This window comes from Pantherophis guttatus, chromosome 6 (assembly GCF_059756535.1).
Source record: "Pantherophis guttatus breed Tessera chromosome 6, ASM5975653v1, whole genome shotgun sequence".
NCBI lineage: Eukaryota > Metazoa > Chordata > Lepidosauria > Squamata > Colubridae > Pantherophis > Pantherophis guttatus.
Window position 1 is genome coordinate 69635962 of NC_142068.1, and position 27612 is coordinate 69663573.

General features: G+C 40.5%; 1 long non-coding RNA gene across 1 annotated transcript; it reads left to right on the forward strand.

The window, feature by feature from the left end:
* The first annotated feature begins 292 nt into the window (after window positions 1–292).
* On the forward strand, window positions 293–27004 carry LOC117673177 (uncharacterized). The gene is made up of 4 exons (XR_009620435.2): window positions 293–519; window positions 1987–2149; window positions 5807–5874; window positions 26369–27004. It is a non-coding gene; the product is annotated as an uncharacterized LOC117673177 (long non-coding RNA).
* Window positions 27005–27612: the final 608 nt, after the last annotated feature.

A 27612-nucleotide genomic window follows, 5' to 3' on the forward strand; every position in this document is an offset into this window, starting at 1 on the left:
TTTAAGCATCCCATGGACTGGATCCGGCCTGCGGGCCTTGAGTTTGATACCCCGATCTGGATAGTGATGGTTGAATCTATACAGAAATCTGGTCTGCAGTAGGGCATTCCTCTGGAACAGACTGTAGACATCTAAAAGGACTCCCACTACACTACACTGGATGGAGATCAACTGTGATGCACAATCTATTATTGGTTCTATTATTGATTGTATCTAGGATTAGAGTTAAGTGACAGAACAATGGCTTTGCATGCATAAAATTCCAAGATTCAGTTCCTTGACATCTCCAGACAAAGTTCCTGCTTGGAAAAATTGAAAGATGTAGGGAAAAAATGGGCAGATGGAAAAGGCAGCTTCCAATATTTTCTTACCAAGAAGCAACAGGGTCCTTCAGAAAGCAGTATAAAAACAGTGAATGAATTGGACAGGAGACAATGCAGGAAGCCGTTAATACACACGGGACTTTTTTCTAGTATGCTTTGTGTACACTCATCTGTACCACTGCTCCTTCTAATCCAGGTGTGTCAAACTGGTGGCCCGCAGGCCGGATGCATCATGCGCAGCCCACACCTACCCCAGTTCCGCAAAGGGGAAAATGTCGCAATATGTCACATGACAACAATGTTACACGGTGAGTTTGACACCGGTGTTCTTATCCAATTTACAGTTTGTAGCCCAAGGATCACATTTAACCCCTAATCCATGCCTATTCAGATATTTGGGGTATTTCCCCCCCAATACTCTTGAGAACCAGTTTAAGATGATCACTAATTAGTTCATTATGTAAATGTACATAATATTTTTCTTCTGTGGTAATTTTGCATAACTATATCAATTTAGAATAAATGTGTATTTAAGTTGTTCCTTTGGCTTCTAGAAATATAGAGCTTGTTTTAATATGTAACAGTGCCAAACCTTTTCTCTCTTCAAGATTTCTGCCTTATAAAAGATATAACAAAATACAATAAATTATAAAATAAAATATAATTCCTATCTGGAATGTTGAGCAGATTAACCCTTTTCTTTTTCTATATGGCACTTCTTGCCCTAAATCTTTGCTATTTTTTTAAGATCATATCATGGAGTGATCCTAGGGCAGCGTTCCACAATCTAGCACACTCTACGGTAGAAGTATTTTGTTTTAATTCCTAAAATGTTCAGTCAAAATGACATTAGTTATTATAGAAGTGAGTCCATCACATATAGAAGTGGCATCAAGCTGGAGCATTGCCTAGAAGACACCCTACAGGTTGAATGTGCAATGACTTACAATGTCATTCTAAATCTATGGTCTTGTAGATGCCGTTGAATTATGGTTGCTGACAGTTCGGCCATTATAAACAGTGGTGGATAATCAGGGAACCTTGGAAGGTGTACTTAGCATTGTTTTAACCTACCCTATCTGATCTGGCCAGGAAGGGCTACAGTCAGCTACAGAGTATTAACTGGTGGGGTCCAAAGGAGACCCTTTTCTAGCATGGCACCCCACTCCTTTGGAATATCATTCCCTCTGAGATTAGATTGGCTTGAACTCTATTGGGGCTCTAGATATTGATTAGAATCCATCTTCTGGTTGTATGGATAGCTTGGATTGTCCATGGCTGCTGCATTTTTTATTTTGGATTTATATTATGCATCTTGTGTTTTTGCTTTTATTTTTATTGTAAGCTGCCTGGAATCGTGTAACACGAGATGGATAGCTATATAAATGGAATAAATCAATAACTATCTTGAGAACCACAGCTTATCATCTTCGTTCAATTAAAAAGAATATTCAGCTTCCATATTCTGCAAGGTATCAGCCATGATTCATTGATTGTAAAATACTGTCACTTGTGACATTTGGATTAACAACACTCCAAACCTCGGTTTTAATTATAGGCATTACATAACAGATATCCCTACGTCACACACGATATGAGAGTATTTTTAAAAGACAAGCATTGAATATAGAAGCTTCTGCTGTTTCATATGTCTTGCTTATAGATTTCTACAAATAACAACCTTAAATGGGAAATCGTGTGTTTTGATCATCGCTGTGCATCTGAAATAACAGAAATGATGACCCACTGACAATAGGCAGTTTATTTTCAGAGAAAATAAGAGGATGTTGACTTTCAATCTTGGCTTCAGAATTAAACTCCAATCAGTAAGTAAAATAGTACCTACTAAACCTACTACCTACTCAATATATGTATGAGAAAAGAAGAGACACTGCAAAAATCTGGCAGCCACTCCATGAAGTGCTTGTCCAGCTTTAGATATTCTGAAATCAAAGGATAATTAGATCACTTGTCCAATCTGGTGAACTTCCTGAGTTCAAATGTCAACTTAAACAATTCTCATGCTGGCCAGGAAGATGGTATGGTATGGTTTGCCCATTATATATGGATGGGGTCAGGTTGAGGAGAGGTATAATGATCTAGAGAAAACAATAAAGTCTAATCATGAAATATAATAAAATCTGATGAGAGAATACATTTGGTGGAAAGTTTGGGATTGAGACATTTAGTTTTCTCTTAGGGCTGAGGTAGAGATAGAAAGCAATGTAAGCAACTATTCATTGTTTGTGGACAAAGTAGTAATAGAACACAGAACAATAGAGTTGGAAGGGACCTTGGAGGTCTTCTAGAATCTAGTCTAATAACCTGTTCGAGCAGGAGATCCTATATATCATTTCAGATGAATGGTTGTCCACTCTCTTTTTGAAAGCCTTCAATGATGGACCACTCACAACTTCTGAAGGGCAAGCTATTCCATTGATTGATTGCTCTCACCGTTAGGAAATTTCTCCTTAGTTCTAGGTTGCTTCTCTCCTTGGCTAGTTTCCATCCATTGTTTCTTGTCTTGCCTTTTGGTGCTTTGGAAAATAGTTTGATCTCCTCGTTTTTGTAGGAGCCGCTCAAATACTGGAACATTGCTATCATGGCAACCCAATTCCTGTAACCATAATACATCATCATCATCATAATCACCCCCACCACTATCACCATTACTTTTATTTCTTAACAGGATTTTTTAAAGGAATGGGGCAGGCTGGTACATGAAAATATCAGGGAAGGGTCTGCTTAACCCTTTTCTTGCCATCATTTTTCCCATTTGAAGCCTATTCTATCCATCTGTCTTTTAATTTTCAACCTGTACGATCAATTCATAAATACTGGCAGAAGCCGCAACTTTATTATTTTTTTTTTTTGATGCAATTTTAAAATACTGCAATGAAAACTGCCAGTTATCTCCATCTCTATGTCAGGAAATATATGGTCTCTGAAGGGCTCTACTTATTTAAAAGACAAGAAATTTGATTTTTTTTTTTTAAAACAATGTAATTTTCAATGTATACATCTTGACTTGAAATATTGCTCTAAAAAAATCAGAATCATGCTTTTCATGTAACAGTACTTCAATTTCTATATTTCCCCCCATAATAATGGCCCCAGTAACACAAACCCCTCCCACTTCAAGATATATTTATCTGACATGGCACTCTCTGCCCACTAAAACGTCAACTTCAAAGAAGTCATTGCAGGTAATGCACTTTAAAGATATATTCTGGAATTGTGGGGTTTCTTTCTTTTTTTGAATTCACAAAACCTAAGCAAAAAAAAAAAAAAAAGATAAAGCTTGGAATGATTTTTGAAAAGCCGACTTCATTTTTAAATTATTAAAAGTTAGTATTAAAAGCTGTAGAATAAATTACTCCACAAGGAAACAGAATTTTCTGCTGGCCATCGCTGGATATGTTTGACTGTAGTATCGTTTTCCAAATGGGAGGGGGGGGTTAATAAGGGGAGTTTGTAAGAGGGGGGGGGCTTCGTTTCCTTTACATGTATCAGTGTTGTAACCTAGGCTCACTGAGTCATTACAAGACAGAATTAGTTCCAAACAAACCTATTTTATTATAACAGCTGAGAATTACTTCATTCCCAGCTTAGTCCAAATTAATTCCAAAACAAGTCCTTCAGGCTTATCACAAATCTTTATCTTCTTTGGCACCCTGCCAAAGGCCTTTCTTGGCAAAGCCCCATGAAGTTCAGAAACAAGAGACACCGATTGGAAACTGATTTAGCAACATTGCTTTCCTACGAAGAGTCCAAGAGTCTTTGCTGCTCTTTAAAGCCTTATGGGAGGGGCCAATCATCTCCTGGCCTTACTCCCAAGTCGTCCCTTTCACTTTAGCTGCTCTTGCTCAGCTCTGTGCATGTGTACAGGCTCCTCCTGTTCCTCTGCCTCTCTGCTGTCCGACTCTGGAGGCTCCAGAGTCCACGCGTTACTCCCAGATGGCCCTGGCCCCATCTCTGCCTCCAATGCAGAGCCCTCATCCGGGCCTTCCCCAGACTCCAGGACTGGCCCATGGTCCTCCCCAGCCTCCTCACTGTCCGACTCCTCTGCTAGCTCCGCAGGCTGCTGGTGGACCACAACAATCAGCTACAACTAAGACAACTCAGCTTTTCAAGTTGATATTATGTTTTTATCTCATCAATGTGGTTCATGCCAATTGTAGCAGTTACAATGGCATCAATACATTTGACCAGTCACCTTATCTGGGTTCATTTGGAATTGATTACTCTGGAAGACAAGCTCAGGAATCCAAAAAGAACTTGACAGACTTGAACAATAGGCTCTATCCAACAAAATGAAATTTAATGTGGAGAAAAGCAAGGTTTTATACTTAGGCAGGAAAAAACAATGGTACAAGTACAGATTAGGTGAAACCTGGCTCAAAAACAGTAATTGTGAGAGGGACCTTGGAGTCCTAGTGGATGATCACTTGAATATGAGCCAGCAGTGTACAGCAGCAGCCAAAAGAGCTAACACAATCCTTGGTTTTATAAACAGAGGCACAAAAACAGAATTACGTGAAATATTAGTACCACTTTATAATGCCTTAGTAAGGCCACACCTGGAATACTGCATCCAATTTTGGTCACCACATTACAAAAAAAATGTTGAGGCTTTGGGGAAAGTGCAAAGAAGAACAACTAAGGTTATTAAAGGCCTGGAGACTAAAACATATGAAGGGTGGTTGTAGGATTTGGGTTGGCTAGTCTAGAGAAAAGAAGGACTGGGGGGACATGATAGCAGTATTCCGGTATTTGAGAGGTTCCCACAAAGAGGAGGGCGTCAATTATTTTCCAAAGCACCAGAGGGCAGAACAAGAAACAATGGATGGAAACAAATCAAGGAGAGAAGCAACCTAGAATTAAGGAAAAACTTTCTAACAGTGAGGGCAATTAAGCTCTTGCTTTCAGAAATTGTGGGTGCTTCATCACTGGAGGTTTTTAAGAGGAAATTGGACAGCCATTTGTCAGAAATGGTAGTAGGGTTTCCTGCTTGGTCAGGGGGTTGGACTAGATGACCTACAAGGTCTCTTCCAAATCTGTTAATCTGTTAAACCTGTCAACTCATAAGGCTCAGATTGCCCAAGGATCTGCTGATACTGTCCTATAGAGGAATTATTAACTAATGGAACAGCTTGCCTTCAGAAGTTGTGGGTGATCCATCACTGGAGGTTTTTAAGAAGAAATTGGACAGCCATTTTTCTGGAATGGTATAGGGCAGTGATGGCTAACCTTTTTGCCGTCGTGTGCCAGAAGTGGGGGAAGCGGGGGGGGGGTCATGCGCACGCGTGCCCATACCCATAATTCAATGCGCCGCCCCACTCCCCTGCATATGCGTGCGCAACCCCGTGCGCTCCCCCCACTTTTGGCATGCGATGATTTTGAAGATATGGCTCATATAATAGACATAGGCTCATTATAATTAAATAAATTCATTTATTAATATATGTTTGTTCCTTTCACAGAATACATTCAGAAAGAGTAAGGATGACAGTTGGAGGTGGTCTTATATACAGGATGGGCGGAGCTAACGGTAAGTATTGACCTATCATTGATTTAGAGGGAGGAGAATGTATATTAACCCTTGCTTATCTTATGATATAGCTTTAGTTTATATAAAGCGAGGCATTTATACTTGACAGATGGCACGGTGGGCCTGGCAGGCCCGTTTTTCACCCTCCCCAGGCTCCAGAGCCTTTCTAGGAGCCTGGGGAGGGTGAAAACGGCCTTCCCCACACCCCGGAGGCCCTTCTGAGTCCAGAAACAGCTTGTTTCCTGACTTCCGATGGGCCCAGATGAGCTAGGGCAATGCTCGCATGTCCACCGATATGGCTCGGTGGTACGCGTGCCATATGTTCACCATCATGGGTATAGAGTCTGCTGCTTGAGCAGCGGGAGTGAACAAGAAGATCTTCAAGGTCCCTTCCAGCTCTATTCTATTCTATTCTGATTGATTGATTAGTTGGGTTTAAGATGTCAGAATAATTATGATAATCCCGAGACCTCAGAACTATTGTTTTTGCGCTGCCTCTGCCTTTTCTAATGTTCTTACCCAGATTCCCAAATTACACGGCAAAATGGAACTGCTACAGCTGAGAATTATAGCTAGATGTAGGCCACCAGGAAATTATATACAACGTACTTGAAGGAATAATAAGTTGTAAAGCCAGTCTATGCTTATAACTTTCCAACTCTCCAACTCATGAACCATATGCAAAGCTGCACATCCAATCCAATCTCTGGGCAGCCTCTATTAAGAGCCCAGTTAGGATTTAAAAAAAAAAATGTTTCTGAGGCGAATGGGAGGGAGAGAGTGCTGATGATAATAAATTATAGACTTACCAAACCAAAAATTGTTACTGGACCTTGAAATTATGCAGCTTTGAATAGTGTCCTATGGCATGTACAAAGTAACTATCTTTTCGGGAATTATGCTACATATTTCTCATGGATCAACCTCTTGATAAATAAGCTAGTTCCAACTGCTAATCTGTACTAATTATTATTATTTCATCTTACATGGGTATATGATTAGAACAGATTATGGCTGGCTCATAAATACTGATTTGGCTCTTAGTTTTTATCTCCATGGATTAGTACTTATTGAGTTAGTAAACCAGAGTGGGAAGGGAAAGAACCCTATAATTATGAGCTCCTCAGTTTAAAATTCCTTCTGGCACGTAGAAAAACCGCGTCGTAAATATAGCCTTTTCTTTGGTGCCATATCGGGATTCGTGCAAAAATGCTTCATGGAAATCAAAACAAGCTTTAGAAGCAAGCAAATTTTTGTAATTCTTATCTTGCGTTAAATATGAGATAACTGAAGTTTTGAATTTCTTTTTCTAATCATAAAGCCCTTCCCCGTGTGACTTTTCTGGCCTCACTTCTGGAATGGAATTGATCAACTGAAATGGCCGTCGTCGTCCCTCCCCCCGAAAGAATGGCACCAGGGTAGAAAGCAGGAGACCGGGAGTTCTAGTCCTGTCTTAGCCATGAAAGCTAGCTGGGTGACTTTGGGCCAGTCTCTCTCTCTCAACCCAACTCACCTCACAGGGTTGTTGTGGGGAAAATAGGAGAAGGAAATTTGGATGTGTTGGCTACCTTGAGTTACTTCTAAAAATAATAAAGTTGAGAAATAAATAAACAAATAAACAAACAAATAAATTCCTTCAAAACAGGACTTGCACTATAGTTCCAAAATTACGTGGGTCCAGGAATTTAATTCTAAGTGAAACTGGCTGGAATTGTGTTAAGTAAACACAGTTTAATCACTTATTTCTACTACCCCTCATCTATTTCATACATTTTACTGGGTGTAGCAAACACTATAATTTCATATAAAATGGCCAATTTGACTTGGTTCTAAGGATCATTTTAACTACTCTTAGTCATCTTTCTTGATTTGGTTGACCTTAGTACATTCTAATACAAAGACTTGGGCAGTGTCATTTCTCTCAGATTCAACCAGACTTTTTATAATGATTCAACATCTATATTTGGGGTGGGGTGGGGGGAGAAGAGCATTCTGTTCAGAATCTAGGAACGGTGGGGTTCATACGTCCTGGCAAACTGTTCCCTTATTTCTTAGTGCCAGGAACTCAGTATATTTTTCACAAAACAATCTGTGCCAGTTCCTTGTGCCCACAAATGGTGGCTGTGGGAGGGATGCTAATTAAAGAGGAGGTTTCACAAATCCAGCTGGTCCTCAATGGTGTAACGACCAATAGCTTAAACCTGCAAGAACCTCAAAAGCGACCCCATGCCTATGTGTATAACAGTTCATCCCATAGAGCCGTGCCTAAAATGTTACTCTAACATGCTCCATGCTGCTTGCTTCGTATTATATTCTTTTTCAGAAAGTTAGAATAATAACACTCAGCATTAGTGCTTGAAAACTTGAACTCTGTAACAGATTATTGTTCAAACTATCCAACAGAGTGTGTTCTGAATGCATTCATAGAATAACACTGCTGAAAGACATTTAGCTGGATGTTATTAAGTCATTTTTTCTGCTTAGACCCCACTGAGCTTTATATTTTTCTCCTCTTGGGAATGTTATTCATGCAAGCACACTGTGATGATTGAAGAGTTAATAAATGTAGAAGAGACAGCTGTCTCCCAGGGGCAGGATGGGAAGAAGTTAATTTAGTAACACAAAAAGCCAAAAAGAACTGTATTTCTTACGAAAAAAATGTTCAGATTCTTGAGATCAGATATGTATCTTAATCCAGAGAATTCTTAAAATAAACAGTACAAGTGAGCCTTGGTGGTGCATCAGACTAAAGTGCTGCTAAGTAGCACTTAGCTGCCAGCTGCCTGCAATTACTGCGAGTTCAAATCTCACCAGGCTCAAGGTTGACTCAGCCTTCCATCCTTCCGAGGTAGGTAAAATGAGGACCCGGATTGTGGGGGCAATGAACTGACTTTGTATAAAAAAGAACACCGCTTGCGGGGGGCCAAAAGCCCTATTAAGCAGGTATATACAAAAGTATGAAGGCTATTGCTTAACGTGTAAGCTGCCCTGAGTCTCCGGAGAAGGGCGGCATATAAATCGAACCAATAAATAAATAAATAAATAAATAAATAAATAAATAAATGTGAATGAATGAATGAATGAATGAATAAATAAATAAAGTGAAATCAGAGGTTTTCCTTCTAGGTTTGATGGAAGGACTTACAAATTCTTACAATGGAATAGTGGATAGTGAAGCTAATGGATGGTGAAAGTGATTACATTGATTAAAGAAAAGATTGTCTAAACTTTGTTTTTCCTTGGAAATCATTATTGGAAGCTGAAAGAAATGAACATTTAATTTGGGGAATCTGACAATTAGAGTTGCTTATGTTTATAGAAATACTGCGTATTATTGTTGATTTAGATCAGGGGTGTCAAATTCAAGGCCCGCGGGCCGGATCCAGACCATGGGGTGCTTAGATCTGGCCTACAGGGCTGCCCTGGAAACAGTGAAGGACCAGCCCATGGTGCCTCTGCCAGCAAAAATGGAGTTTGGGAGGACCGCCCGTGGCCGTCCTGAGCTCTGTTTTCACTGGCAGAGGGTTGCAGTAGACTGTCGCAGCCAAAAGTGGAATAGGGGCCCATTTACACTGGCAGATCGCTCGGGATGCTACAGGGCCCCCCCGACACGATTGAAGTCAAGCTGGCCATGACGACCCTGGCCACACCCACCCCAGCCCCCCAAGGTCAAACACAACTCTGATGCGGCCCTCAATGAAATTGAGTTTGACATCCCTGATTTAGATTAAAAGATTAATGTATTTTATATCTATATCAAAGAAAGTTGGAAATTATTCTTTTTTCCCCCCTTTCCCCGCTTTTTCTTCCTTTTGCACCCCGGTTCAGCTTTTTTCCAAAGCCGCTCTGTTTTTGCATTTTTATATTTTACCTTTTGTTGAAATATAATAAAAAACATTTTAAAAAATCCTAATTCCCTTTTTGGTCAACTCGAATGTCAAAAAATTAAGACCAAACTTTCATGTTCTCCAGAACGTTTTCTTCAAAGTGAAAAGAAGATGGATGGTTTGCATTCAATAAGTGGGTTTTTTTTTTTTTTTTGCTTTTTACATGGCAGGTGGTACAATGGTTTCCAGAGTCCCCCAAAGCTGCTCCAAAGAAAAACAAACATGAATTCCACAAAGAATAAAATCCAAAACGCTCTCCCATTCGTGCCAATATATACTTTATCTTTGTTTCTTTGGGTGGAAATGGAGGTAATCTTTTGTAAGAGCAGCAACTCATTTAACAATCTTTAATTACCAGCTTAATTTTTGGAATTAAGCAGAAAATTTTTAGCAGAGCTTAAAATGCTTCAGGGAACATATGTACATAGAACAATCATTTAATACGTGGCTCATAACCTCCCATTAGCAATTACAAGCGCAGGTGCTCTGTTAAGGGCCTTGCCTATCTTACCCCTAAAGCTGTAAAAGAAAATGTAAAGAAATGAATCCTATTCCGTCTCCTACAGAAGAAAACTTGCTGGCCAGAACATATGTTTTTTTTTAAAAAGAGAAGTTGACAGCTGCAACTGTGAAGGTGGATTTCACAGTCTTGACATTTTGTACCAAGTCTGGGTCAGCTTGATGACAAAATCATTTTCCTGCTGTCATTAACTGAAGGAAAAATACAGGCTTTAGACAATTTTGCATGATTGGTGGGAAATGTCGAAAGAAATTTGTCCGTGCTGGCACCTGTAATTAGGTCCATAAAAATGTACGTGTATTTTTTTTTTTTTTTTGCACTTGCTGTTATTTTATTGCCTCAAACTTAAGTCCTGCTTTTAATTTTAGTATTCTGTAAATTTGTTACGACACACATGCTATGTGAATGAAATAATCCATTCAAAATAAATGTGAATTTGAAGAGTTTAGGATTATTTGGAAGAAACTTTGACTATTTGAAGGTGATGCTAGAGAATGCTGCTGACTTTACACTACCAAAAAAAAAAAACAAAAAACCCAACAGTTAGAATAATTAATCAGTGGAACAACTTGCCTTCAGAAGTTGTGAATGGTCCAACACTTGAAGTTTTTAAGAAGATGTTGGATAACCGTTTGTCTGAAGTGGTGCAGGGTTTCCTGCCTAAGCAGGGGGTTGGACTAGAAGACCTCCAAGGTCCCTTCCAACTCTGCTATTCTATTCTATTCTATTCTATTCTATTCTATTCTATTCTATTCTATTCTATTCTATTCTATTCTATTCTATTCGAGCCAAGGTGGCGCAGTGGTTAGGGTGCAGTACTGCAGCTACTTCAGTGACTGCTAGTTCTGCAGATCAGCGGATCAAATCTCACCGGCTCAAGGTTGACTCAGCCTTCCATCCTTCCAAGGTGGGTAAAATGAGGACCCAGATTGTTGGGGGCAATATGCTATTTAGTATACTGTCTTTGGTGTAAGCTGCCCAGAGTCCTCGGAGAGTGGGCGGCATAGAAATATGACAAATAAGTATTGTATTGTATTGTATTGTATTGTATTGTATTGTATTGTATTGTATTGTATTGTATTGTATTGTATTGTATTGTATTGTATTGTATTGTATTGTATTGTATTCTATTCTATTCTATTCTATTCTATTCTATTCTATTCTATTCTATTCTATTCTATTCTATTCTAGTACTCATTGCTCACTACTCCAGTCTTTCCCACTTCTACTACACATCCTTCTACTACCAGTTCACAACCTTTCTTGACACAGTTAAGTCAAACACTGAAATTGTTAGTAACCCGATTGTTAAGTGAATCTGGCTTCTCCATTGACTTTGCTTGTCAGAAAGTCGCAAAAGGTGATCACGTGGATCAGCAACTGTGATGTGAAGTGATGTAGAAGAAAAAGGGGAAAGCCCTATTTAAAAACCGGAATAGCTAAAATAGTTACTGGGGCATGTTGTGTCATAGTTAGGAAGACTCAAAGAAGGGTAAAAGCAATACGTTGTACTTCCATGATCATGACTAAGAGCTGGGTGTTCTTAGTCTAATTCTGTACTTGTGTACTTAGAAGTAGATCCCATTTGGGGTTATAACCAGGGGTGAAATGCTCCTGGTTCAGACAGGATCGCCCGATCCGGTAGCGATGCGACGGGTGGTTCGGAGAACTGGTAGCAAAAATCCCTGCACCCCCATCATGCCCAGCTGAGCCGCGCGATCATCAGAGGCTTTTTTTTTTTTACTTTTAAAAGCATTTTTTCTACAACCTCTTCGGCCCAAAAAATGCTTTTAAAAGTTAAAAAAAAAGCCTCTGAAGATTAGGCAACTCAGCTGGGATCGTCAGAGGCTTTTAAAAGCATTTTTTAACAACCTCTTTGGCCGAAGAGGTTGTAGAAAAAATGCTTTTAAAAGTTAAAAAAAAAAAGTTGGCCATGCCCACCCAGTCACATTACCCCCCCCCCCCCCACCAAGCAACGCCCACAGAACTGGTAGTAACAAATTTTACATTTCACCACTGGTTATAACCCAAAGTTATGGTTTTGGCATCTCAGCCTCAATGCTATCATCTCATCCTCAGTCTCAATGCTATCCAGATCCTACCCTACTATTCTCTAGGCAAATTTTAATCTTGAGTAGAATATCTGAGCTGTTACTTAACACATAAGCCTAGTGTTCTGAAGTAGGTTGGATTTGGGTAACAAAAAGGAAACACAATACTTAATAGGGAGTAAAAACTGTCCTTGGCAGTTCCCTGAAAATTCTGACATTCAAAATGATGGTAACTATAACCTAAAATAATCAAGTAGCTGAAACACTGAAGACGGGTTATATAAAATATGGTGTCTGAGTAATAGCTCCTTTGCAAGCCAATACAACCTTCCAAGACCCTTGTCAACTTGTCAAACAAGAATGGCCTTTTTGTCACTCGGCAGGCTTAAGAGAAGCGTCATTTATCTCAGCTAAACTCAAAGCTAAGTTATATGCTCCACCAGTCACGACCCTGGAGAAATTGAAGAGCCAGAAAGAAAACATACGGAACTAAGCTGAAGTAAATAGATCAGGCCCCTAATAAATCCCTATTTTAAGGTTCCTGCAAGTGAAAAATCCAGACTGAATCCAGAGGAGAAAGCTTTCATTCATCTTGGGTCTATTTTATAGAAGACCTTCCTTGTCGAGGGAGTCCAAGAAAAACTTGGAAAAAGAATTCTAGCTCTGCTAATATAGGAGCAAAGACTTCTTCTCTGTGATACCGAAACAAGGGCGACTTTGTGAGAGACCCCTTTTCCCCTGCATATAAGAAGCTTGGTGTATCTGTTGTTTAAAAAGCATGCTAAAAAAGTGATATAACACAGTCAGGGCCCCAAATCTTTCTCCTCATGGGCTGCCATATACCCTATCCCAAAGACACGGTAATACTTTAATCTAGATATTAATTGTTCACTCTCTTTTCTTAGTCAGTGTCTCTTACAGCAGAATGAGTAGCCAAAGGCCCTTGACTTAATTTCAGAAGCCTTGATTAATTTAGGCCTGATAAAAGCTACTGTACCTATCATTTCCCAGGCAGCCTACGCTAAGAGCCAAAAGGGGAAGAAATAATTAGGAAAAGCAAACAAAGATGGGAAAAGAGGGGTCAAAAAAGAGGAGGGGACTCTTTTTTGAGGACTTACAGTTGTGGCTCCATACCAGTGGTGGGATTCAAATTTTTTTTACTACCGGTTCTGTGAGCGTGGCATGGCTTGGTGGGCGTGGCAGGGGAAGGATACTGTAAAATCTCCATTCCCACCCCACTCCAGGGGAAGGTTACTGCAAAATCCCCATTTACTCCCGATCAGCTGGGACTTGGGAGGCAGAGAATAGATGGGGCGGGGCCAGTCAGAAATTTTACTACCGGTTCTCCGAACTACTCAAAATTTCCACTACCGGTTGTCCAGAACTGGTCAGAACCTGCTGAATACCACCTCTGCTCCATACCTATCAGTTGCTCCAGGATTTCTACCATTGACATAGTTCACAGGAAGAGGCCCTAAACAAAAAGGAAAAAAAGGCAGCCCTTGGGAAGAAAAATGGTGGTTAATATTTGTAGGACAACCATAAATATACTCAAGAATAAAGATAGTTCCATCAAGAATCCTGCCCTTCATTTTAGATATCAGCTTAACTTTGTGCATTAGACAAATTAATATTGGAAGAAGCTTGATTGAAGCAAGGAGATTCATGCTTTGGGGCTGCTCAGATTTCAGAATTAAAGGACATACCAAAGAGAAGCAAATTCAGAATCTGTCTCTTTCCAGAATTTATTAACAGTTACTATGCCTGATATTCCATATCCAGTGTTCAAAACTCAGCTCCTTTTTTAGTGCTGCTGCCTTACTTTCTGCTCATCAAAAAAGATAGACCATAAAAAAACAGATTCAAAATGTATTTAGCTAAAAGCGTGATATCATCATCTGCAGATTTGACTCTGGAGTACATTTTTAAGGGTCAGTTTGTCATATCAAGCTGTTGGTTCTGATTTATGTCAATCTGTTCCATCTGATTCTACAGGATGCCACCCAGGATGAATGTTGACTGGTCAGTAGTCAGATCTTTTCTTACAAAGATGAGAAAGATTCATCTTCAGTGAGGAAGGGTATTTAAAAACAAATTAAAAAATCCTAAAAGTTAGGTAATATAAAATGGTTTAACTGCATATAAAAGCATTCCTACAAAAGAACTTCATCAATTTTACTGTCTTGCTTGTAAATATCTCTAATTTAAGCCATTACCTACCAACTTTAGAACATTTTATAAATAGCACAGATCTTTCAACATCTGAATATAACTAAAAGGCAGCACTTTTTTGAAGTGTTTTGACTGATGAAAAGTATTAAATGTTGCCATAACTCAAAAGGAATATGGTTTGAATTGTCCTGTTCAAACATGTAACAAATGTGTTAACTTTTCTACCATTGCTATATTATACTAAGCTCATTTAAGCACTATATCTGAAGAAAATAATTACCCTGTTTCCCCAAAAATAAGCCCTCCCCAAAAATATTTAAACGCAGAGCTGGAAATCAGGCAAGATGGCAAGAGAAGCTCCATCTTGCTCCATGTGCCCCAAAATAATAAGACCTACCCGAAAAATAAGGCCAAATGCTTATTTCGGGGTTCAAAAAAATATAAGACAGGGTCTTACTTTCAGAGTATGTTTCCAGCTTTTTGGTATGCTTATTTTTGTTATCAACATGTAAATCACCAGTCCCTCAGATTTTATTTTCTTATCTTCCAGCAAACATTACAGGAAAAAAATCTGATTATGATTTCCTAATTACCTATTTTTACCTATTTTTATATCCACTGTAAATGGAACTGGAATAACTCAGTAAAAATAAATATATGTTGGAATAACTGCAAAGAGAAAGGCACATTTTTATATCCACTGTAAATGGAAATATGTGCCTTTCTCTTTGTAGTTATTCCAACATATATTTATTTTTACTGAGTTATTCCAGTTCCACTAGACCCATGTATAATTTATAAATTATTTTGGACAGAAGATGAGAATTTAGAGAAAGGATGAGAATATAAACTTGGAAATCCAAATTGTATACCAATCCTCTTCCTCGGTGATGACTTGAAAGTAATTTTCCCCAAGTGCTTTTAATTCGACTAATGGGAATTATCGTGAGAAGATAAAAAGGAATACAATACATCTCCAGCAAATTCAACCAAATAATTTTGGCATCTAAAAATGGTTGCTTTGTCCATTCCCTGGAGAAAATCCAATCTTCTAAGCATGCTTCATGAAACTTCAAAAAACTCCACAATAATGGCTCTCCAATGTTGAAATTCCAACAGTGAAGAGGATAAAGAAGAAGCATTCTATGGGAGTGCCAGAAAAATGGACCCACAAATTGCAAAGCTCTTTCCCCCCAACAATATTTATTTATAACTTTCATTAGAATGAATGGGAGGAACATAATTTTGTATTGTTCCACTTCCACGAGTTTCTTGTTGGCATATGAACTCACAGACCCTAGGAAAAGTTAGCTTCTTTACCTCCTTGGGATTTAACTATTATTGTTCCATCTACAATTTCTCATCAAAAGTTCTTTTCTTTTTTCCCCTTTAATATTAGGCAGTCTTAAATTTCCTTCCCATTTTACTATGCATTGTACTTGTGAATGATGAAGGACTGCATTCAAGAAATCACACCCTCACAAATAAGAAGGCAGCTGCTTTATAGTTTTTCTAACAAATCAGAAACATTCTTACAAGGGTGATCAAAATAGCTATTCAATCAGTATTTCTTACGTTGGAACAAACAAAATATACTTACAAAAACAGATCCAACTCCCCATTTGCTTCATGAAGCTGGAAAAGGATCACAGCACTTGTACAGTTCTTTACCAAGGTCACCAAGGTTTATGAACAGTGAAGATTTAAAAAAAAGAATGTTTGAATTTATAAAATACGCAAATGTCAATATACAAATTTGGAAACTGGGCAGTCTGAAGTGCATTTGATGCAAGTAAAAAATAAATCGGAAAGCAAGCATGGAGAAGTTTTGATGCTATGCTGGCCATCATTTTATTACTGACATACAGTAGCTTAGAAAGATGCCCATGTGCCCATATAAGTATCCCCTGGCAATATACTTTTGTCTGTCTGTCTGCTGAAGTGTGTGTGCTTTTGAAGATCAGCCTGAGGGCTACCTGATGCTTGAGAAGAATTGTTTATCATGCTGAATTTAACCTTTGTATAATGCTTAAATGGTGCTTTCCCTTTTTATTTCTTCTCTACAAGAGTTAGCTTGTCTCCCCATTTCCACCCAGTTTCTCCCTCCCGTTCTTCCCTTTCCAATATAGCTACTCTTGCTTCCTACCCCCCTTCTTTGATTTGCTATTTCTGCTGGAAGGAGAGAAGAGAATGTATATGCAGATGTAGGAACCAACGATTTTGTAAATGGAGAACTTTATTTCACAAGTAATTAATTCAATTTGGTCTTTCTCACCTTCCTGCTCTGTTTGTCACGGCTGCATCTCACCTATCCAAACTTCATAGTTTAGCATTGACATTGGCATTGTGGGAGTGAGGGTAGAGGGAAAGATTGGAATGTAAGGAAAGGGGAGGATGGAAGCCCAGCTGAGCCATGTGAGAAGTTCTAGCCACCCAAGGTCAAATGATGATATGCAGAGCTAGGAACCAAGCACCTGTTTCCTGAACAATTATACAAGCCTTGATTGGACATTTGCAGATAATCGGGATGGGAGGGGGAGCAAAGCCGGATGTGAGTCCCTCTTTGTGAAGTGGGGTCGTGGAGTACAGATGGGCCTGTTGGTCACGTACCTGGCTCCCTGCCACGTGGCAACGGCCCTGCCCGAGCTCCTTAACGTTATAGCCGAGGTGGCGGTGGGCACCCCCAGACTTGCCATCATGGGGGATTTCAACCTGCCATCTATCGGTGAAACATCTGAGGTGGCTCGAGAGTTCATGGCTTCCATGACGGCCATGGACCTTACTCAGTTAATTCATGACCCCACTCACACAGGAGGACACACTCTGGACTTAGTTTTTGTCTCTGGTCAGTGGTTGAGTGGCCTTGATATAGGGGATATAGCCATCGAACCCTTGTCATGGTCTGACCACTCGCTCCTTCGACTGGACTTTCTAACCGCTGCACCCTGCCGCAGGGAGGCGGGACCGACCAGGTGGTTCCGCCCCAGGCGCCTGATGGACCCTGATAGGTTCCAGATGGAGCTTGGGCCATTTCCTGAGATTCTGGCTCATGACTCGGCCGAAGACCTGGTGGCCGCCTGGGATAGTGCGGCTGCCGGGGCCTTGGACCGAGTCGTGCCTTTGCGGCCTCTGACCCGGCACCGAACTCACCTAGCTCCTTGGTTTTCCGAAGAGCTTAGGGAGATGAAGCGCCGGAAAAGACGCCTGGAGAGTAGTTGGAGGACCAGCCGCTCCGAACCTGACCGAACACTGGTGAGGTCTCATATTAAGACCTACCTAGTGGCGATAAAAGCGGCGAAAACTATTTTGCCGCTCTTATCGCGTCATCAGATAATCGCCCGGCCGCCCTGTTTAGGGTGACCCGCTCCCTCCTCCATCTGGAAGTGCGGGATGACCCCTTGCAGGGTCGAGCTGAGGATTTTGTGCAGTATCTGTATGACAAAATCGCTCAGATTCAGGAAGGGCTGGCCTCTGACTGGGTATGTCCAGATGGGATGACTGAGGCAGGTCTTGAGAGTGTTATCTGGGGGGAGTTCGATCCTGTGGCTCCCGAGGACATGGACAGGGTCCTGGGACGGCTGAACGCGACCACATGTTTATTGGACCCGTGTCCCTCCTGGTTGGTACTGGCTTCCCGGGAGGTGACACGAGGCTGGCTCCAGAAGATTGTTAACGCTTCTTTGAGTGAGGGGGTCCTGCCGGCCGCTTTGAAAGAAGCGGTGGTGAGGCCCCTCCTCAAGAAGCCTTCTCTGGATCCGGCTGTTTTGGCTAACTATCATCCAGTCTCCAACCTTCGCTTCATTGCGAAGGTTGTTGAGAGTGTGGTGGCGCAACAGCTTCCCCGGTACCTGGATGAAGCTGTCTATCTAGACCCGCTCCAGTCCGGCTTCCGGCCTGGGCACAGCACGGAAACGGCATTGGTTGCATTGGTGGATGATCTCTGGAGGGCCCGGGATAGGGGTTGCTCCTCTATCCTGGTCCTGTTAGACCTCTCAGCGGCTTTTGATACCATCGACCATGGTATCATGTTGCACCGGTTGGCGGGGTTGGGGGTGGGAGGCACCGTTTTGCGGTGGTTCTCCTCCTACCTCTCTGACCGGTCGCAATCTGTGTTGACAGGGGGGCAGCGGTCGACCCCGAGGCACCTTGCTTGTGGGGTGCCACAAGGGTCGGTCCTCTCGCCCCTTCTGTTCAACATTTATGTAAAGCCGCTGGGTGAGATCATCCGTGGCTTCGGGGTGGAGTTCCATCAGTACGCTGATGACACCCAGCTGTACATCTCCACCCCAGGCCACCCCAATGATGCCCTTAAAGTGATGTCCCAGTGCCTGGAGGCCGTGCGGGCCTGGATGGGGAGAAACAGGCTCCAACTCAACCCCTCCAAGACCGAGTGGCTGTGGCTTCCGGCGTCCCGATATAGCCAGCTGACGCCATCGCTGGCTATTGGGGGCGAATCACTCACCCCCACGGAGAGGGCTCGTAACTTGGGCGTCCTCCTGGACGCACGGCTGTCGTTAGAAGATCATTTGGCGGCCGTGGCCAGGGGGGCTTTTTATCAGGTCCGCCTGATACGCCAGTTGCGCCCCTTTCTAGATCGGGACTCCCTACGCACAGTCACTCAGGCACTCGTCACTTCCCGCCTGGACTACTGCAACGCTCTCTACATGGGGCTCCCCCTGGGGTGCACCCGGAGGCTCCAGCTGGTCCAGAACGCGGCCGCGCCGGGGATTTTGGGGGCGACGAGGCGCTCCCACGTGACACCTCTCCTGCGCGAGCTGCACTGGCTCCCGGTGGTCTTCCGGGTGCGCTTCAAGGTGTTGGTGACCACCTTTAAAGCGCTCCATGGCTTAGGGCCGGGGTACTTACGAGACCGCCTTCTGCCACCAATAGCCTCCCACCGGCCAGTACGCTCCCACAGAGTGGGCCTCCTCAGGGTGCCGTCCGCCAGACAATGTCGGCTGGCGACCCCCAGGGGGAGAGCCTTCTCTGTGGCGGCGCCCACCCTCTGGAACAACCTCCCCCCAGAGCTACGTACAATAACAGACCTCCGGATTTTTCGTCGGGCCCTAAAAACCCATTTATTTCAACTAGCTGGGCTGGCTTGAGTCAAATTTTAAACGGATTTTAAATTGGAATGTTTTAATTACGGCCAAAATTATTTAATTATTTTAAACAGATTTTAGATTTTGTATGTTTTGTATGTATGTCTTGTTTTTACTTTGGCTGTTCACCGCCCTGAGTCCTACATTGGAGAAGGGCGGTATAGAAATTTAAACAAATAAATAAATAAAAATAAAGAGGGAACATTCCTTTGTGTTGTTTGCACAGGAAAACCTCAGATTCGGCTTATGCTACTTCTGTAACCATTTAAGCTTCATTTAAGCTTCATTTAAGTATATACTTGGCAAAACAAATGGCCAGGAGTCTTTCTGTGCTAGATGACTGAGTGGGACGGTTGACACTGTCCTCTTTTGGAAGTATGCTAATTGACCTAGACAGCGGTCAGTCAAAGTATCATATCAGTAGCTTGGCAACAGGCAATATCTTATTATTTCAATATGTGGGCTGAGTTACACTAAGGATTTATCTTAATCTATTAGTTTATTTTAAATATTGCTATCTTATTCAATCAAACTGCCAAAGGCAATACACTTACGTCAGCAGGTTCTGACCAGTTCTGGAGAAGCTGTAGTGGAGATTTGGAGTAGTTCAGAGAACTGGTAAATACCACCTCTGCCTGGCCCCACCCCCATCTATTCTCTGCCTCCCGAGTCCCAGCTGATTGAGAGGAAATGGGGATTTTGTAGTAACCTTCTCCTGGAGTGAGGAGGGAATGGAGATTTTACAGTATCCTTCCCCTGCTACGCCATGCCCACAGAACCAGTAGTAAAAAATTTTGAATCCCACCACTGACTTATGTATAGAATGTGTAACTCACTAAACTGATGGTCCGTTGTGGCCTTTAATTTCACCTTCCCCCCAAAAAGGCATTTGCTTACAGTCCCTGGTTGCATCCTACATATACAAATAGTTCTCCCGTTTGAAGTTACAACGGCGCCGAAAAAAGAGACTTACGACCATTTTTCACACATATGACCATTGTAGCATCCCTATGGTCATGTGATCAAAAGTCAGGCACTTGGCAAGTGGTTCATATCGAAAGTTGCAGTGTCCCGGGGTCATGTGATCAATCTTCTGACAAGCAAAGTTAATGGGGAAGCCAGATTCATTTAACAATCCTGTTACTAACTTAACAGCTTCAGTGATTGATTTAACCACCATGGCAAGAAAGGTCGTGAAATGGGGCAAAACTCACTTAACAAATGCAACAGAAATTTTGGACTCAATTGTAGTCGTAAGTTGAGGACTACCTGTACAAAAATAAAAGTGAGCCGTATGATTACAAGATGAATAAGCTATCGTATAAACTTGAGATCAAGAGAAGGCATTGCATATGGTTCTTGAGCCATGAAAAAAAATATCTAGGAATGTGAATGTTGAGGTATTAATTCTCACTGCTCACTTTCATTCCCAGCATTCCAAGCTTTTCCCCAAAGGTAGCAGACTTTCCATCCCAGTTAGTAGAACAAAGTAAGTCAGTATTTTGCAGCTTTGACAACTTTAAAATGCATGGACTTCAACTTCCAAAATTCCTTGTTCAGTATGCTGTCAAGGGAATTCTGGGAGTTGAAGTCCATGCAGGTTAAGGTTGAGAAACACTGAAAAAAGTATAGGATTGCACTCTAAGCCATCTTTAAAAAAATGATGAAAGCTTGATTCACTTAAAAGTTTGGAGTACAGAATTACAGACTGAAGGAGTTTTTCTTTTACCTGTACAACAAACTCCTTTTGCAGAAAATGAACAAATAAACAAACCATTAGCCATCTGTTAACAGACATGAACATACAAACACTTTAATCCGTTTAAAAAACACACAATTTTTTTAAGTGGGTCAATTACGTAGGTTGATGACAGAAAGGGGCTGGAGTTACAAGTCTTTAAAATGATCCTTTGTAGATTGAGAACAAAAATATTGTATCTTTGTTCAGGAAAAATACCTTCATCTGGGAAGATGTGCTCCATAATATGATTTGCAAGTTCATGGACTACCTAAAACTATTCTATATATTTCATACCGAAGGTGAATTACAGTATGCTGCAATTTCTGAGAATTCAGCTCTTTTTTTGCAGGAGGATCTTTGCATACAATTGTTTCTAACTTTACATGCTTTCAAAAAACATGCAGCCTGCTTACAAAAAAAAAAGAAGTTCTATAATAAGAATATGGCATGCAACAATATTATATACATACTATTTAATGGCTAGATATTAACATTAACTCTATTAATAGGAATTGGAAACCTGCGGCTCTCCCAGCTCCTAGGAGCTATGCCAGCAGTGACCATGATGAGAGATGCTGTAAAGTTATTATTTATTCGCTTATACATTTGTTCAATCGTTCATTGATTTGTTTGTTGATAATGTTTAAACCACCAGATTTCAAAAAAAGGTTCCTGGTGGCTTACAATGTAACCATAAAATTATAGAACCAATACATAAATCCATAAACCATCCACCCACCTTCAGCACCGGTGGCAACTTTACAGTTTAAATTACAGATTAAATTCTCTGTGAAGCAACGCTAACTTCACCGTCTTCTTAAATACTGTAGACTTTTCCACCGGGACGGAGTCAACAAAGAAAACTCTTGTTTTCTGGGCCTGCTCATTAAATCTCATGTTAAGGTGGACTCTCGACATCCCCATTTGGGATGGACTGGGATAAGAAGATGGTCCTGGATATGTTTTGTGCTAGGCCATAAACAGCTTTAGAAGTTAATACCAGCACTTTTAATTGTACTTGAAAACTTGCTGGTAGGCAGTAGAGTGCCTACAAAATTTGAGTTATGTGACTACAATTACTCTGATAAGATAGAAAAATTCCACTGCATTTGTTACTAATTATAATCGTCAGGGTAGTCTTCAAAGGCAGAGCCATGGATGGCACACTGCAGTAATCTATCCAAGAGGGCATAGGCTACTATAGCTAAGGCCTCATGTTCAAGGAAGTGCTGCATTTGGCATCTCAGTACTGTAGAAACTTGGCAAAAGTTCCCCTAGCTATAACCTCTGCTTGCTGATCAAGTATTAGCTATGAATCACCCTCAGGTTGCAGATCTGCTCCTTCAGGGGGATTACAGTTTGTCCTGAATAAGCAGAATAAAGCAAAAGTCAGACAGTTTGTAGAAAATAGCAACACCATCTTCCAGGAATTCAGTGTTGGCTTGTCCTTCCCATTCACACCCTCCAGAATCAAGACTTCTATCTACTACATCACAAGACTGGCCTCATAAAGATATATACTAGAATACTGTCAACATACAGATATGACTTCATGCTGAAGATATCCCAGTCAACTTCAAATAGATGTTGAAGACTAAGACTGAAGAAGCAATGAACCATATCATATAACATTTGTGGAGCAACCACTAGCTGATCTCTCCTAATCTGTAGCCACCAACTAGAGTCATCCACCCAGGAAGGAGTAGAACCATTGTAATAGACTGTCCCCAGTTCTCAACCCTCATATGCAGCCTAAAAGGTGCTCTGATTTAAAAAAAAAAAATCAAAATCTACTGATTGATCTAAATTGACCAAAGATGTACATTTCCCCCTGCAGGTCCTGGCAAAATTAGTCAAATAGACTAACTATTCTGTCCTACATGTAGACCTGAACTCTGATGGAAAGATTTGCTATCTCCAAAGTTGCTGTTCTAGGAGTTTTTCAACGATCTTCCCTAAAAAGAAAAGACTGCAATCTGGGCAATTGTTACTCAAAGTGAGCAGGCCTATGGAAGGCTTTTTCAGACAAGGTGAATGTATCACCACCTCTTTCAAGATGGCCAGGAAATCGGTTTCTACTAGTGAGACTTTGACTTTCTCCCGGATCCACACTCTCACCAGCTTCTCAAAGGAATCAGGTGGGACATCTATCCAATCCACAAGAAACAGTGCATCTTATTCTCTTTTCTGGAATAGTCAACCTGAAAAGAATCCCAGGTAACTTTGCAATATGTTATTGTAATCACCTTCCTGAGCTTTGTCCATGCAGTGTCTAGACTGTTGGACTCTAAATCTGAGCAATTTTATCAGTGTAATATGGACACAACCTCTCCCAGTGATCTACAACAAGCTTGTACAGTCCACCATTCCTCAAAAGTCGTAGTTCATCACTATCAGAATGATTGTATTTCCTCATTATCTTATTATACAAAGCCTAGGCAGACATAAATCCTAGAAGAAATAGGTCAAGAAGACCCAATTTAACTCATCTGCCATTTGTCTCCTGCTCTCATTAGGCCACTCCAAATCTATACTATATAATAAGTCAGTTATTATAGGAATAGCCTTTCTGATTTACCCATTCTTTTAAGCAGTGTTTTTTCGTTTGTAATGCTTAATCCATTTAGAAATTTAGAATATTATGACCCTTTTGTAAATGATGACAAAAACGAAATATTTTACTGAGCAGATGATTTCAATGTACAATTCTCTTGCTTTGTAGCTTTGGAATAAAAAGGAGATTTCCCTATACAAAATTTTTAAAAAGGTACAACTTGGTGCAAAGTTTTAGGTCTGTAAGAGTACTTGCACATCATGCTGCTGTGGCTGGATTTCCTCCAGGGAAATTAGGCCAAATGAAAAGAAAATATTCCACTGGATGTTGACTTGTAATGTGCTACATCTGCACTTCATAACTTTAAAAAAATGACATTTTAATTTCGCACTGGAAATTTGAGTGCAAAATTTGAGCTTAACCATTAAAGGTCAACATTTATTCAAGATTAGTGCAGATCATTAACCTCCAATAAAAATACTGAAGTCAAATAAAATAACAATAGCCAAAAAGAGAGAGACCATTCGTTTTAGTAGAAATCCATATTGGATTTCTAAATGCCATCATTCTTTTCTTTTCCTTTGAAGAAGAATGAAGAATACTCACTTTACTTGTTCCTTTAAACCTATTCTACAATCAAAATAGCAATGTTTCTTTATTTTATGTTACCTTTCCCCCCTTAAAGCAAAAGGTGTCAACATTAACGCAATGGAGCAGAGTCCTCTATTTATGAACAGAACATTACTGGCACTAACAGCTGTAATAGACTTGTGTCCTTGTGTCACCCTGTTACTTTGCCTTTACTCAATCCAGGACTTTCGGGTGAGTAATTTTTCTTCTGCTGGGAGCCTTCCAAAAGGGATTTGATAGACACCTGTCAACTAGGTGGCAGAAAGAGCTCACGTACGTCTCTATGTTTCTGAACAGATGCTATGAACTCCGTAGACTGTCATCAAGCACCTTCTTTGAAAGTTGGTTGATAATGTTTCATCTCTTATTACCTCAGCCTTCCATGAATCACTTTTCAGACTGTGTAACTGACAAAATGAAGCTTTTTCTTTTTTTAAAAAACATATAGGATTCAAGGTTGTCACATGAGTGCCTTTGGAAAGATGAGCCTTCCAAAGATGGCTTGTTGAGGGTTTAAATATAAGATGCTTTGCATGATCTTTTATTCGCCAATCGGGAATGTGTGTATTTTTGGCAATTTCACTAGATAAAATCCTCTACTTACTTGTTTGATGAAATTGAAGGAAACATGATTTACCGTACTTTAGAATGGGGGTCCCCCAACCCACAGCCCACTACCGGGCCGTGGCTGGTTGGGAACCAGGCCGTGCAAATGGCAAGTGAGCAAGGAAGCTTCATTTGCGCATGCGCGGAATTAGGTGGAGCGTGTGAATCCATCCCCTACTCCCACGCCACTGCCATGTGCCACCGCTGGTCCATGCAGCCAAAAAGGTTGGGAACCGCTGCTTTAGAACATACAGAAAAGTTGTCATGCAAAATATCAATTCCTATAGAAATTAATAGAGACTGGAAAACAGAGATGCCTTACTCTGAGTGTTCTCAGCTGGAAAATGAAGAACAAATAAGTAGAAAAAACCTTTTGTATTTGTAATGCGTGAAGGAAAATACTTTAAAAAATGGAACAACAGCTGTTTAATTGCAATATTAATAATATATCGACAGAAAGATTGCTTAAATTATGGTTCAGAAATAATTATAAAAGGCATTTTGTAATTAACATAAAAAGAGTGCTGCTGTTTTATAAACAAAGACAAGGTATGCAAGGAAAATAAAAGAAACAAAGATTAAAAACTGGGAAGAAACTGAAAATACGAAGGTTGTATGCAAGATTTGGATTCAGACAAAATTGCCCTTCAGAGGAATCTCATTTTTGTAAAAAAAATAGTGTTTTATTCTTTTGTTGGGAAGAACTAGATCAGAGGTGTCCAATCTTGGCAACTTGCTGGGGAATTCTGGGAGTTGAAGTCCACAAGTCTTAAAGTTGCCAAGATTGGACACCCCTAATCTAGATTTTAAAAACTTTAGCTGCCTGACTGGTTCCAACCTTTGGTAAAGCTAAAGGTTCCCCCTGTCCAGTTGTGTCTGACTCTAGGGGGCAGCGCTCATCTCCGTATCTTAGCTGAGGGAGCCAGCATTGTCTGAAGACATTTCCATGGTCATGTGGCCAGCATGAGTAAATGCCGAGGTGCATGGAACGTTATTTTCCCAACAAAGTGGTACCTATTTATCTACTTGCATTTACATTTTTCAAACTGGTAGGTGGGTAGTAGCTGGGGCAAGTAACAGGACCTCCCCCAGTGGTCCTGTTTGACACGGTGCTCGGATCTCAAAACCAGGCTGTCAGCTTTCCAGCTGAGAAGCTCAGCATCTTTAATCACTGAGCCATCACGCCCCTTTATTTTCAATTAATCTCCCCCCCCCATTTTAATTGCTTCAGGATAAAGCTGTAGAAAGAACCCTTCATTTTTCAAGATCTCAACCCTACCCTTGGGCCTGGCATATTGATCGATTACAAGCTGTACTTTTTATTTGCAGTCTGAGGAATGGTAAGTCTTAATTTTGGAATCTAGTTGTGTTGCTTGCCAGTGTCATGCTGTCCTCAGTTCCCGAAAGCCTGTCATATTCCATACTTGTGCTGATTCTGGATCGCTGCAATTCCTTCCAATGTCCTTCACCCAGAACACACAGTCCTCAAGTTGAACTGTAGTCAGGTGAAAATCCTACCATCAAATTTAGCACCGAAGTCAAATTTCAAAATATTTCTGCACCTAAAGTAAGTGATCCAAATTACATCCAAACTCTGCTCTGAACTGAAAGTAAACAGAGTGACAGAAATGGAGCTGGGAGGAAGAAATATACTACTGCCCTGGCATTTTCTACTTGAAAGAACACTTTGTGAAAATCTAGCCTGATGGAAAACCAAGGCAGAATTTTGCAAATGATAATGCAAAATTTGTTTGCCTTGGTTATTTTTGTTCTGCGAGTCAGAAGGAAGCAGCAATAAAAGCATTCAAACTACAATTTTGTTGTATACATGATATACAGTGACAATAAAGGCTATACTACAAACAGCTCACCACAGATGTGTTTAGCCTCATTCTCTACTTTAACTATATTAGACATTACTCTGTAAAGCCAACAAAGAATTTATTATTTTATTATTTATCTATTAAACAAATTTCTATAGCCAACCAAATCACACATAGGTGATTCTGTGCTGCCTACAAAACATTGCTTAGAAAAAATTAGAAGGTTGCTTAAAAAAAAGAAAGTTGTTTAAAATCTTGAATTATGTTTTAGACATTTCAGACCTGATTATAATTAATTTTCTTTTAGGGATTTTTATTTTCCTTATCAGCCATTAGACTCCAAAATAAAAAAATACTGTTATTAAAATCTGGAGATAAAATGTTATTTGATGGAGTTTGCAGACTCAAAGAAAGGATATTAAAACATAAAGAAAGCATCAATAAATATTTTTCATGAAATTCCATGCAATTTTCATTTTTTGATAATTACTATCACATTGTTCATGTATAACCTCTGTGGCATACATATATGTTTTGTGAGCCACTTTCAATAAGAGAATTATAACAGAATAGCAGAATAATAGAAGTAGGTTGTGGTCTACTTTGTCAAATGCCTTACTGAAGTCCAAGTATACTATGTCCACAGTGTTTC